General features: G+C 39.7%; 3 non-coding genes across 3 annotated transcripts; all 3 read right to left on the minus strand.

The window, feature by feature from the left end:
• Positions 1-246: 246 nt before the first annotated feature.
• On the minus strand, positions 247-319 carry TRNAR-UCG (transfer RNA arginine (anticodon UCG)). The gene has a single exon. It is a non-coding gene; the product is annotated as a tRNA-Arg (tRNA).
• Positions 320-1,833: 1,514 nt separating this feature from the next.
• On the minus strand, positions 1,834-1,906 carry TRNAR-UCG (transfer RNA arginine (anticodon UCG)). Its single transcript has one exon. It is a non-coding gene; the product is annotated as a tRNA-Arg (tRNA).
• A 1,520-nt stretch (positions 1,907-3,426) lies between these two features.
• TRNAR-UCG (transfer RNA arginine (anticodon UCG)) lies at positions 3,427-3,499 on the minus strand. Its single transcript has one exon. It is a non-coding gene; the product is annotated as a tRNA-Arg (tRNA).
• Positions 3,500-5,000: the final 1,501 nt, after the last annotated feature.

The following is a 5,000-nucleotide window of genomic DNA, read 5'->3' on the forward strand; positions in this document are numbered from 1 at the left end:
AAAAACCCATTCTGTCACTTCAAAATTCTGCAAACCTATTACATATTCAGTGCGTCGGCATAGAAGCACTTTTTAATGCCACTAAAATGCACAAGTAGTTAGACTGAAGATGCAACCTGAATGAGTTTACAGTATGTACTCCACTTTATTAATGATTAGTAATGAGAAAGTGAGGACTACAAGAGTATTGGAAAATACTTTTTCCACTCTGAATGTAAAGCAGATTGTGTGACCATTGGCCAAAAACGACTACGAAGGGACTCGAACCCTCAATCTTCTGATCCGAAGTCAGACGCCTTATCCATTAGGCCACGCGGTCATCCGTCCACCTGAGATGATTTTTATCATGTAGGTGGTATGCATGGATGGAGAACATATTATTGAAAGGTATTCAGGTTTACATCCCATAGTGTTCTTTCAGCTCTTTTCGCTGGAAGCACTTTTTTGGAATCTATATATTGAGAATTTTATGAGTACGATATGCTTTTGTTTTCCTTTTTCCATACAAACCTCTTTCCTCATGAGTTTAAAGCTCATTTGTATGCTCTACATAGCTCTGGACGTTTCCAGACGTGGAGTGAAACTGTTTTGAAAGTAGTTCAAATTGCTCCTTCCTGCATATGCTAATTTTTCACACTCACATAGGTTGTATAAGTTTTTGAATCCTGGCTTGACCTATTCAAGTAGCTGAAAGCCTGTCACCACCTCTAGAAACAAGATTCACACCAATCCATTTCAAATCATTTTTTCCAAAAGAATATGTTCTGGCCGGTCGAAAATGCATCTCACAAAAATAGGCATTTAAAAATCTACTTTGCAGTTTCAGAACACTAACATGACTGTGAAGTGTACACAAGTAAAATGGGACAGTTTCAAAGTCCCTAATCCCTCATAAACTTCCGAGAGGAAGCATGTAATAAATCTACCTAATTTTCTGGAAAAGAAAGAGGGAGGATTTTTGGTATCACCTCAGATGGGACTTGAACCCACAATCCTTGGCTTAGGAGGCCAGTGCCTTATCCATTAGGCCGCTGAGGCACACATGCATAGTTCTTTTCTAGAGGCATTATTTAAATGTATTCTATGGTCAGACACCGGGGTGTGCACACAGGGCATTTCTCACTTCTCTCTATAAGTAAACTTCCCATTTTCATCCTCTTCCATCCCCGACTTTAACGCTCTCTTCTATGCTATAACAGAGACTTTGCAATTTTAGCAAGTGGAGAGAAATTGGAGAACCACTTTCGACTCCACACTTCTTCTTCACTTACTTCTTTTCTCAATATACTGGGCTTAGAAAATGGTATCAAGCCATCCTTATCATCAGTAGGACACGGAAAGAGGCACTAAGTCTCCTAACCAAGTTCAACCACACTCTGCAACTTAACCATTGCACTACAAATTAGGCAACGTGGGCATCAGCAAAGGCAGCTAATGTGCCGATCCTTTATACATTTTGTGTAGTACTTTTCTTACTCGGAGGCAAAATCAGCACTTTAACTGCCCAAATCATACAGATTTTACATATGTACCACTCTATGCACACATAGGCACACACCTTGCAGTTCTTCTACACACACTTAAGCTAAAAACCCATTCTGTCACGTCAAAATTCTGCAAACCTATTACATATTCAGTGCGTTGGCATAGAAGCACTTTTTAATGCCACTAAAATGCACAAGTAGTTAGACTGAAGATGCAACCTGAATGAGTTTACAGTATGTACTCCACTTTATTAATGATTAGTACTGAGAAAGTGAGGACTACAAGAGTATTGGAAAATACTTTTTCCACTCTGAATGTAAAGCAGATTGTGTGACCATTGGCCAAAAACGACCACGAAGGGACTCGAACCCTCAATCTTCTGATCCGAAGTCAGACGCCTTATCCATTAGGCCACGCGGTCATCCGTCCACCTGAGATGATTTTTATCATGTAGGTGGTATGCATGGATGGTGGTATGCATGGATTATTGAAAGGTATTCAGGTTTACATCCCATAGTGTTCTTTCAGCTCTTTTCGCTGGAAGCACTTTTTTGGAATCTATATATTGAGAATTTTATGAGTACGATATGCTTTTGTTTTCCTTTTTCCATACAAACCTCTTTCCTCATGAGTTTAAAGCTCATTTGTATGCTCTACATAGCTCTGGACGTTTCCAGACGTGGAGTGAAACTGTTTTGAAAGTAGTACAAATTGCTCCTTCCTGCATATGCTAATTTTTCACACTCACATAGGTTGTATACGTTTTATGAATCCTGGCTTGACCTATTCAAGTAGCTGAAAGCCTATCACCACCTCTAGAAACAAGATTCACACCAATCCAATTCATATCATTTTTTCCAAAGGAATATGTTCTGGACGGTCGAAAATGCATCTCACAAAAATAGGCATTTAAGAATCTACTTTGCAGTTTCAGAACACTAACATGACTGTGAAGTGTACACAAGTAAAATGGGACTGTTTCACAGTACCTGATCCCTCATAAACTTCTGAGAGGAAGCATGTAATAAATCTACCTAATTTTCCGGAAAAGAAAGAGGGAGGATTTTTGTTACCACCTCAGATGGGACTTGAACCAACAATCCCTGGCTTAGGAGGCCAGTGCCTTATCCATTAGGCCACTGAGGCACACATGCATAGCTCTTTTCTAGAGGCATTATTTAAATGTATTCTATGGTCAGACACCGGTGTGTGCACACAGGGCATTTCTCACTTCTCTCTATAAGTAAACTTCCCATTTTCATCCTCTTCCATCCCCGACTCTAACGCTCTCTTCTATGCTATAATGGAGACTTTGCAATTTTAGCAAGTGGAGAGAAATTGGAGAACCACTTTCGACTCCACACTTCTTCTTCACTTACTTCTTTTCTCAATATACTGGGCTTAGAAAATGGTATCAAGCCATCCTTATCATCAGTAGGACGCGGAAAGAGGCACTAAGTCTCCTAACCAAGTTCAACCACACTCTGCAACTTAACCATTGCACTACAAATTAGGCAACGGGGGCATCAGCAAAGGCAGCCAATGTGCCGATCCTTTATACATTTTGTGTAGTACTTTTCTTACTCGGAGGCAAAATCAGCACTTTAACTGCCCAAATCATACAGATTTTACCAATGTAGCACTCTATGCACACATAGGCACACACCTTGCAGTTCTTCTACACACACTTAAGCTAAAAACCCATTCTGTCACGTCAAAATTCTGCAAACCTATTACATATTCAGTGCGTCAGCATAGAAGCACTTTTTAATGCCACTAAAATGCACAAGTAGTTAGACTGAAGATGCAACCTGAATGAGTTTACAGTATGTACTCCACTTTATTAATGATTAGTACTGAGAAAGTGAGGACTACAAGAGTATTGGAAAATACTTTTTCCACTCTGAATGTAAAGCAGATTGTGTGACCATTGGCCAAAAACGACCACGAAGGGACTCGAACCCTCAATCTTCTGATCCGAAGTCAGACGCCTTATCCATTAGGCCACGCGGTCATCCGTCCACCTGAGATGATTTTTATCATGTAGGTGGTATGCATGGATTGAGAACATATTATTGAAAGGTTTTCAGATTTACATCCCATAGTGTTCTTTCAGCTCTTTTCGCTGGAAGCACTTTTTTGGAATCTATATATTGAGAATTTTATGAGTACGATATGCTTTTGTTTTCCTTTTTCCATACAAACCTCTTTCCTCATGAGTTTAAAGCTCATTTGTATGCTCTACATAGCTCTGGACGTTTCCAGACGTGGAGTGAAACTGTTTTGAAAGTAGTACAAATTGCTCCTTCCTGCATATGCTAATTTTTCACACTCACATAGGTTGTATAAGTTTTATGAATCCTGGCTTGACCTATTCAAGTAGCTGAAAGCCTGTCACCACCTCTAGAAACAAGATTCACACCAATCCAATTCATATCATTTTTTCCAAAGGAATATGTTCTGGCCGGTCGAAAATGCATCTCACAAAAATAGGCATTTAAGAATCTACTTTGCAGTTTCAGAACACTAACATGACTGTGAAGTGTACACAAGTAAAATGGGACCGTTTCAAAGTACATAATCCCTCATAAACTTCTGAGAGGAAGCATGTAATAAATCTACCTAATTTTCTGGAAAAGAAAGAGGGAGGATTTTTGTTATCACCTCAGATGGGACTTAAACCCACAATCCCTGGCTTAGGAGACCAGTGCCTTATCCATTAGGCCACTGAGGCACACATGCATAGCTCTTTTCTAGAGGCATTATTTAAATGTATTCTATGGTCAGACACCGGTGTGTGCACACAGGGCATTTCTCACTTCTCTCTATAAGTAAACTTCCCATTTTCATCCTCTTCCATCCCCGACTTTAACGCTCTCTTCTATGCTATAATGGAGACTTTGCAATTTTAGCAAGTGGAGAGAAATTGGAGAACCACTTTCGACTCCACACTTCTTCTTCACTTACTTCTTTTCTCAATATACTGGGCTTAGAAAATGGTATCAAGCCATCCTTATCATCAGTAGGACACGGAAAGAGGCACTAAGTCTCCTAACCAAGTTCAACCACACTCTGCAACTTAACCATTGCACTACAAATTAGGCAACGGGGGCATCAGCAAAGGCAGCCAATGTGCCGATCCTTTATACATTTTGTGTAGTACTTTTCTTACTCGGAGGCAAAATCAGCACTTTAACTGCCCAAATCATACAGATTTTACCAATGTAGCACTCTATGCACACATAGGCACACACCTTGCAGTTCTTCTACACACACTTAAGCTAAAAACCCATTCTGTCACGTCAAAATTCTGCAAACCTATTACATATTCAGTGCGTCAGCATAGAAGCACTTTTTAATGCCACTAAAATGCACAAGTAGTTAGACTGAAGATGCAACCTGAATGAGTTTACAGTATGTACTCCACTTTATTAATGATTAGTACTGAGAAAGTGAGGACTACAAGAGTATTGGAAAATACTTTTTCCACTCTGAATGTAAAGCAGATTGTGTGA

This window comes from Triturus cristatus, chromosome 4_1 (assembly GCF_964204655.1).
Source record: "Triturus cristatus chromosome 4_1, aTriCri1.1, whole genome shotgun sequence".
NCBI classification, from domain to species: Eukaryota; Metazoa; Chordata; class Amphibia; order Caudata; family Salamandridae; genus Triturus; species Triturus cristatus.